The 9,892-nt window shown below is 34.9% G+C and overlaps 1 pseudogene; it reads right to left on the reverse strand.

Moving 5' to 3' along the window:
- Nucleotides 1-8,346: 8,346 nt before the first annotated feature.
- On the reverse strand, nt 8,347-8,968 carry LOC113200304 (COP9 signalosome complex subunit 8 pseudogene; annotated as a pseudogene).
- Between the last annotated feature and the right edge of the window lie 924 nt (nt 8,969-9,892).

A 9,892-nucleotide genomic window follows, 5' to 3' on the forward strand; every position in this document is an offset into this window, starting at 1 on the left:
GTCTCATAATTAAAAATAAAAAGGATTCAAGGCATAGCTCAGTGGCAAAGTGCTCTTGGGTTCAATACTCATTATGCATAAATAAATAATAGGAAACCACATGAAAAACACATTAAGAGGATTGTACACTATGAACAAGTGTGATTCATCCCAGGGATGAAAGGTTGATTCAATGTATATAAATCAGTAAGTTTATTTCATCACATAAATATAGTCAAGGACAAAAATCATGTGATTATCCTAATGGATACAGAAAAATCTTTCTACACATGTTCATGGATAGTCTGAATCAATATTGTCAAAATGGTTATATTACCAAAAGCAATCTACAGATTCAGTGCAATCCTCATCAAAATACCAATGACATTCTTCACAGAACTATAAAAAAATTCCTATAAATTCATATGGACAAATAAAAGACCCAGAATAGCCAAAGGAACCTTGAGGAGTAACAGAAATGCTGGAGAAGAGAGAAGATGGCAGAAGAGAATTAGGCAGTGATTCCTGATCTCTTCACAACATAGAAAGGAGGCAGTGAAGGAAAAGCAGAATTGAGAAGTGGGTCACAAAATAAATACTCTACAACTCATTATTACAAAGTGTGAGACTTGGAGAGACTTGAAGATCAGTTACCATTGGAGAAGTTCAATTATGAAGCCTAATTTTGCTGGGTATTGTATTCTTGTTTGGCATTTTTTTTAAGTTTGGCATATATTATTTCAAGCTCTTCTGGCTTTTAGGATCTGGGTAGAGAAATTTGAGTTGGGTTGCCTGTAAATGTAACCAGATGTTTTTCTCTTGCAGCTTTTAAAATTGCATCCTTAATCTGTATGTTAGGCATTTTCATTTTATAATGTGTCTTAGAGTGGATCTATTGTGATTTTGTGTATTTAGAGTTCTACATGCTTCTTGTATTTAAATTTCTATCTCATTCTTAAGGTTTGGAATTTTTTTCTGCATTATTTCATTGAAGAGATTGTACATCCCTTTAGTTTGTATTTCAGAAACTTCATCTACCCTAATGGTGCTTAAATTTGGATTATTTATGTTATCCCAGATTTCTTGAATAGTCTGGTCATGGATTTTTTTTAAACATCTTTTCTTTATGATCAATTGTATTTTCAAGATTGTATATTCCATTTTCAAGGCATGGAAATCTATCTTCAAAGTGGTCTGACCTATTGGTGATAGTTTCCACTGAATTTGCAATTAGATTTATTAGTCTTTTGTTTCCAGGATTTTTTTTGGGGCGGGGGTTCTTTTTGAGATTCTGTCTTTATAGAAGTGATTTTTCACTTCTTGTATTTTCCCTCTAATTTCACTCCTTTCTAATTTTACTTATTTTAAGTCTTAGAACATCATGTTCAACATCTTTAGTAATTAGGTAAATGCAAATAAAAACTACATAAAGACTTCATCTCATTCCAGTCAGAATGGCAATTATCAAGAATAAAAATAATAATAAATTTTGGCAAGGATGTGGGGGAAAAGGTACATTTGTACATTGTTGATGGGACTGCAATTTTGTGCAGCCACTTTGGAAAGCAGTATGGAGATTCCTCAACAAACTAGGAATGGAACCACTGTAAGATCCAGCTACACTCCTTGGTATATACCCCGAAGATTTAAAATCAGCATACTATAGTGACACAGTTACATCAAAATGCATAGCAGCACAATTTACAATAGCTAAGCTATGGAACCAACATAGGCACCCTTTAACAGATGAGCATATAAAGAAAATATTAGATATATACACAATGGAGTATTACTCAGCCACAAAGAAAAACATAATTATGGCCTATGCTGGTAAATAAATGAAGGAGACTAACATGCTAAGTGAAACAAACCAGACCCCAAAAGCCAAAGGTCAAATGAATTTCTGGTATTTGAAAGCTAATCCAAAACAAGGGGTGGGGAATTAAAAGAAGAAAAAAGAAAGAAAGAAAAAGAACTAAAAGGGAATTTCTTCAAAATAGATCAGTAGACAAAGAGGATTGAGGAGGAGGAGGAAGATGGGACAGGAAAGGGGAGGACAGTGGAATGAATCTGATCCAACTTCTGTTTGTGCAAGCTGGAATGTGGCACAGTGAGTCCTGGCACTAGGTACATCCACAGGACAATAATTTTAAAAAATGTGAATGGACTGAAGAGGGACCAGTGGAGTAGAGGAAGGGGAATAGAGGGGAGTGGGGGAGTGCTGGTTATTGAATTGGAGAGGGTGTGTTCCATGCTTCTTTGATTATGTCAAGGTGTATCTTTGTGTTGTATATAACTAAAAATAATTTCTTTTTTTTAAAGCTTACTCCCAACTACTATTGTATTCTACAAAGTTTACTCCCAACTACTTTTCTTCTACCAAGAAGTAATTTGAAGACTTGAACTCCCATTTTGACCTAGCTCACTGATTCAATTCAGTCATGTCATAAAGTCAAATCACATCAGTGAGGTTATACAAGGGCTCTGTATAAACCCTCAACATATAACATGTGTCTACTTCCCTTCTCCTGTACTCACTGATTTTAAAAGTCCTCATGTTATTAGTTTGCTTGTAGCCTGAGCTATTGGAAATCCAGCAAACCCTTAAAGCATTTTGTGAAGTTGGCTTACTGTTTGGAATATTATTTGTGAGAAGAATTAACAAATTATTATGAAAAAAAGATGAAAAGTGTTTCAGTGCTTTAGTAAAATCACAAATGCTGCCACTCTGTAAATGCTCATTGACCCAAAGAAGCTCATACCACGGTGAGGATTGAAGCCAGTGCTCACACAGTGCTCCTCCAGTGAGATGAGATACAGTCCAGCCCCAAAGTGTAGGGACTTCCAGGTGAGGCTGAGAGAAATACAAGGAGCCATTATTTTAAGTGTCATATTTGCTTCTGTGGTTGTCAGTGGCAAGAAATTGTTAAGGAAGAGTCTGCATTGCTGTTGTGTAGCATCTTCTATTGCTTGTCCCAAGGAATGGAAAATGTAATTGTGTGTTGAGACATGGTATTTTCTACACGATTCCTCTTGATATGATGGCATCTTATGCAAAAATAGAAATTCTCAACCTGGCTACTCTTTTATCATGGAACTGGGTAAGTGTGTGGAGAGGAAATTTTGAATATTGCACTTTTTCGTCCATTTCCCTTGGACAAAACAATTTTACTCTAAGTCTCCACTTTAGTATAAGGCTTAAAGTTATTGGGAAAGACACATTTTTGTTAGAGAATGGAAGAAAAGCTATGTTGATTTTTTTTTTAATTTTATTATTGGTCGTTCAAAACATTACATAGTTCTTAAAGGGTAACTGACGTGATACAGCAATCTGTATACGGGGTAAAAGTGGGAGTTCATAACCCACTTGAATCAAACCGTGTAATATGATTTTGATTTTTGATGAAGGGGATTGATTAAGACAATGTCTTAACAGGAACCCTCTAATTCCATGCATTTCATTGTATTCATTACTTCATAATAAATAAAGAGGGATGAGAAAAGCGAAGAAGAATAAAAAGAACCTGACCAAACTTTCCTATGTACATACAGGAATATAGCACAGTGGATCCCGACAAGAAGTATATCCACAAAACACTAATTAAAAAATAAAATCTATAAATAAATTATAGAAAGATCAGTAGAGTGGAGAGAGGGGTACAGGGGGAGGGAGAAAGGAGGGGAAGGGGCTGGGGACTGAATTAGAACTAATTATATTCCATGATTTTGTGACTATGTTAAAATGTATCTTAATGTTATATATAACTAAAAAGAAAAATAACAAGAATAATAAACAAGCTCTCCCACCTAGTTTCTATTATACTTATTTCAAGAGATAAGCATTTCACTTGCTTCATTTACATTTTTCTTATTTAAAATGAAGTAGACTTGCTCTCTATAGGTTTATCATATTTTTTTTCTTCAAACAGGACACTTTGAAAACAACACCCAGAACAAATCCTCTATGGCCTGACTCGATTGTCCTCAGCAGCATCAATTGGTATTTTCTGTGGATTTTACGATTGGCTATGAAGTAATAAATAAAATGACATAAGTGGAATTAGAGGGTTCCTGTTAAGACATTGTCTTAATTTTTGCTTAAATGTAAAAAGATGAAAGATTTTCTAGAAAGTAAAATATACATTCTGTAATACTCAGTTATGTGTATGTGTGTGTATTTATATACATATATGATACATATATATGTATATTTGATATATATAACACCTCACTGACATTTGCAAATAAGAAATTATAATAAAATCAAATAATTGAAAAATATAGAATACTAAATATATGCTAAAAGCATGCTCTTATCAGATGAAAATTTTAATACTATTTAATATCCTATAGCATTTAATAAAATAAATAACAATCTGAATATGCTTGATCATGTCCAATTTTATAGAATGTGATTTCTTTCAAATTTTTAAATTAATTAAAACAAAGTAAATAAATTCAATGATTAATATTTAAATAACCCAATTATTTACATTGTTAATTTAAAATATTAAAATTGGAAAATTTACATAAAAGCTACTTCATAAAATATAAAATTATTTGCATTTTAGTTAAAAATAAAGTCTAAGAAGCAACAATCATTATTTAATAAATTTCACTTTTTACTTTTCTTACTGATATGAATATTTTATAGCAAGTATTTTCTGTAGTATATGTGTCATTAGGGTTATTTAAATAAGACAATTGAATCACATATGCATTTGAATTTAATTTTTGTATCTCATCTCATAATATTGCATTTCTTTTTCTGAAATAAATTTATCAATATTTTAAAATTGTTGAGTCATATAAAATTAGATATGGGCTATCTTGGCTAGTCTAGGTTGATTTAATATGCACTTTCATATGTTGTGTATGAATAAAAATGTTTACTTTAAAATTTAAAAAGTGCATGTCTGAATATAATAACAAATCCTATCGTTGTGTATACCTGTAATGTGCCAATAAAAACGTGGAAAGAAAAAATTAAAATAAAATAAATTTTTTTAAAAAAAAAGAGCAATACTGAAGACATTGTAGTACTTCATCTCAAATTATACTGCAGAGCTATCATAGCAAAAACAGTGAGTATTGGCTTATAAACAGATGGAAACCAATGGAATAAATTAAAAAACAAATCCACATAAACAAAATCATGTGATTATTGACAAAAGTGCCAAAAACAGAGTGGAAAAAAGACGGCCTTTAAAAAAAAAAGGCTGGGAATATTGAATATTCATATATAGGAGAGTGAAACTAGATAACTAGCACTGCCCCTGTGTAAAAATCAATTCAAAATGGACCAAAGATCTTGGAATCAGGTCAGAAACTATGAAAGTGCTGGAAGATAAGAGGATGAACACTCTGTCACATTGGTATTGGTACTGACTTCCTTAAAAGATTCCCAAAGTGCAAGAAATAAAACCAAGAATCAATAAATGGGATTCCATCAAATTAAAAAGCTTCTGCCCAGCAAAATAAATAAGAGCATGAAAATAGAACCATGGAATGAAGAAAGTCTTTGCTAGCTACCCTTCTGACAGGGGATTAATATCCAGAATATATAAATAACTAAAACATTTCACTACCAAAACACATACACATGCACACACACACACACACACACACACACACACACACACAGAAAAAAAAAACAGAGCTGGGCGGGGGGAACTCCCTAATAACCCAACTGATAAATGGGCAAAAGATCTAAATAAGTATTTTTCAGAAGAAAATATACAAATGGCTAGCAAACATGAAAAAAAATCAGACACTTTTAGCAATCAGGAGATGCAAATCAACAACGCATTGAGGTTTCATTTTACTCTACTTAGAATGGCAATCTTCAATAATACAAGTAACAATAATTGCTGACAGGAATGTGAAAAAATACTATAGTTATACATAGTTGGTTGGATTATAAATCAGTTAAACCAATTTGGAAAGCAGATGGAGATTCCTCAAGAACCTAGGAATGGAATCACCACATGACCCAGATACCTCACTCCTTGGTTAACGACCCCAAAAATCTGAAATCAGCATCCTATAATGATACTGGCACATCAATGATCATAACAGTGCAATTCACACAATAGCCAAGTTATACAACCAGTCCAGGTACCAGTTAAAAGATGAATGAATAAAGAGAATATGGTACATACACACAGTGGTGTTTTACTCAGCCATAAAGAAGTATGAAATTATGTCATTTGCTGGTAAATTAATGAAATTGGAAAACACCATGCTAAGTGAAATAAGGCAGACTCAGAAAGTCAAAGGAGGATGTTTCCTCTCATATGTGGAAGCTAGAGACAAAGAAAACAACAACAACAAAAAGGAGTATTAAAAAAAAAGCAGGTGGTAGGTGTGGGGAATCTCATGATAATAGAAGGAAGACCAGTAGAGTAGGGTAGAGGCAGGAGACTGAGAGGGAAAGAGGAGGACAGGGTATGAGAAGTACTGGGGAATGAGACTCTATCAAATTATGCTACATATATGCATGAATATATCACAATTAACAATATATATATGTCTATATATAATTACAATTTGTATATATAAAATAACATATATACTAATTAAAGTAATAGCAAAAGAAGGCAGATGAGTAGATTAGAAGAAGCAGATGGGGGAGGAAAGAGCGGAGGGAAAGGGAAGGTACTGGATAATGAGATTGATCAAATTATATTATGTATACAAATGAATATGGTACAATGAATCCCAGTATTATGTACAATTAGAATATACTGACAACAGTAAAATAAAAATCAATCAAGAAATAAAATAAATACAAGTTTTCCAGTTTCACTGGAGAGTAAGTCAGGTGAGTTTCTCATTTTGCAAATTAATCATAAACATATTGTTTACAACTCTATGTGAATAAACAATTATCTCAAAATAAAAGTTTTATGTAAAAATCATAGAATAACAACACAAGGAGTTTTGTAGGATAATTATTCATTCTATTTCTCTTGTTCCAAGAAAGCTTTATGTAGACCAGCAATTTCCTTCTCCTCTTCTTGAATCTCATTCCCTTAATATAATGCAAATAAATATTAGGTTGCTTTAAATAGTGTGAGTGCTGTTTATATGATACCGTTTATTGATGATAAGTTAAAGGAGAAAATCATGGAATATATATGAAGCCCCCAGCATCAAATATCTTCATCAATTGCTCTATTTTTAAGAATTCAATTAAATATTTATTGAACAAATGCAGAATAAATGAATTTAGTGGTATTTTGACCTAAAGATGCAATAAACAAATTATTTGGATGGCAGTCACCTAAAGAATAAAGACTTGGCCGGGAGCAGTGGCGCACACCTGTAATCTCAGTGGTTTGGGAGGCTGAGGCAGGAGGATCCAGAGTTCAAAGCCAGTCTCAGTAAAAGCAAGGAACTAAGCCACTCAGTGAGACTCTTGTCTCTAAGGAAAAAAAAAAAAAAACAGGGCTGGGGATGTGGCTCAGTGGTCAAATGCCAGAGTTCAATCCCCAGCCCCTCCAGCGCCCCCCCCACCCCCCCAAAAAAAGAAAGAAGGAAGACTTGTTCAGTACTTCTTTGAAAGGCAGAACTTGAACCATGGGACAAATATAAGCAACCAATTGGATGCAGGAGAGTTGTACCAAGTGTATCACTTGTAATTGCTTTCTTACTCACACAAGGCATTGTACACTTAAACTTCCCCTTCTTCTAAAAGAAAATGTACAAACTTAGTGTTTATGATCATCGAATTGGCAAGGAAAACCTGCCATTGCCAGCAATGAATGTACTCACTATATTAAAAACAAACAAACAAACAAACAAAAAACCCTAAAGCTAATGAACTAGTTTACTCAGAAAATGGTCTATTTGCTCCTTAGCTATATTTCTATACCTGTTCGTGATTCTCCAGAGGCAAGGAGAAAAGAGTAAATTTTCTCCAAAGAAGGTGGATCATAACCCCAGCAATTCAGGATCTGTCCTGAGCACAGTCCTGTCCATGTGCATTGCTGTGGCTATTAACCACTGGTGCAGGTGGGGATGTGTGCCGGTGGGGAAGATAGCCCACAGCATTGCTGTACACCAAGCAGTGGAGCTTGAGTTACAAATCTCCAAGAAATATAAACTAACCGCGGAATGTTGATGGGCTCCAACCAAATTGTTAAATATTACAAGATGAGAATTGCTTTAACAACTATTTAGCATAATATTTAAGGACAAAATATATATGACATTTTTAATATAATATATGTAGGTCATTACATACTCAGTAAGGAATGTTGAAGTGCTTATAATCCATCCAGTAAATTGAAAATGAAAATTATAAATTTCTGTATTTGTCTTTGTACAGGATTCCGAAGTGGACGCTGAAATCAGAGTGGTACATCAATTTTCAAGGAAAGCCTCATCATCGGTCAGTCTGGCTAACTGCTGTATATTGGGGATTGGTGGAACTGGGCCAGGCTCTGATAAGGAAATAAACCTGTTAAAGGAAACATCCAGCGACCCTGCAACTGGCTTTCTGGGCAGAGCCATTCTCGTGGTGAAGTCAGCTTGCCATCCTTGTACCAATATACCTTCACAGCCTCTTCTACAGGAAGCCCAACAGGCTGCAAAATCATGAGCAATTATTGAAATGTATGCTTGAGAGACCAGGGTGAAGGCACTTCTTGTTGCATCTCTAAGTGCTCACATAATTGGCTGGACATCTTGGACCCCTGGTGGGCACTAATAGTAATACAGATCCCAAGGAAATCTCACAGCCAGATTCTCTGTTCTACTGACCAAATTACCCCAAATTCAGAATTTGCAGTTTATATAGCCTGTGGCATCCTTTTTCAAAGATATCTTGCATTATTCATGTCATTGTGGAGCAAATATAAAGCAAGAAGCTGACCATACCTTGGGAATGTAGCAATTCCAACAGGAGCCTCGAGCTCCTGGTTCTCACACTGATCTGGCAGCTTTTTGAAACTGAAGGCGTCTCTGCCATCATTGCCACTGGCATCTTCCTGGGCAGTCTTTCAGCCCCATCTTCTGACTGTCAGACCTCTGACTGTCCCTATAGGCACCTTGCTGCGCTTCGATAACCCATTATTTGTTCTTTAAATGAATTAGTGACTGTTCAACTAATGAAGTAAAAGGAACCAGATCAGTGTTAGTAGTGTTATAGCCTCAGGGTTTCTTCACCACTATGGTTCAAGTTCTCCTAATCCCTCACCAGCACCAGACATTTAAGAGTTCAATAGCATAGCATGTGCCAAGGTCACTCAGAGACACTGCTAACATGGTTGTCATGGTCTGCTTAATGAAGGTGCTGTATAAAATGGGAAAGACAGGAGGGCTGTTTTGTTCAGTGCCCCTGTGTATGTGCCCATGACAATCTGCTTTACTAAGATTATTATTCTATGGCTGTTTTTCTTTTGGTCTCTGGCTTGAAAGACCAGTGCCTAAGAAAGTGAAGAGGAGTGTTAAGAGGCTACTGAGGCCCTGTAAAATGCAGCCTGAGATGCTGCTGGAACCAGGAGGAGGAGGCTGGTGATAACCAGTTGTCAAGTTAAGGAACTTGCTATCTGTTGCCTAATCAAAATATAAAAGCCTCTAAAAGCTTCCTAGCCCTCTTATTTTTACCCTCTTTTGGGCTGAGACTAATTTCCCTTTTGAAATGTAACATTAACAAGCCTAGAACATTCCCCCCACCACATGTGAATGGCATGGGCAGAGAGCAGGTGAAATCATGAGATTATGCCATTTCTAACCCAGAAAAGAATGTTGATTTGGAAATGCAGACCACCAACACTGAATAATTTCATCTTACTAGAAATAGCACATTAGCAGAGAAGGAAAATCAGCCAGGCAATGACTGAAAATGCCTCCAGCATGCTTGTTTTCTATTTTTTTTTTTTTTTTTTTTTTGGAAATACATCCTTTG

Source organism: Urocitellus parryii, chromosome 2, assembly GCF_045843805.1.
Source record: "Urocitellus parryii isolate mUroPar1 chromosome 2, mUroPar1.hap1, whole genome shotgun sequence".
Lineage (NCBI taxonomy): Eukaryota > Metazoa > Chordata > Mammalia > Rodentia > Sciuridae > Urocitellus > Urocitellus parryii.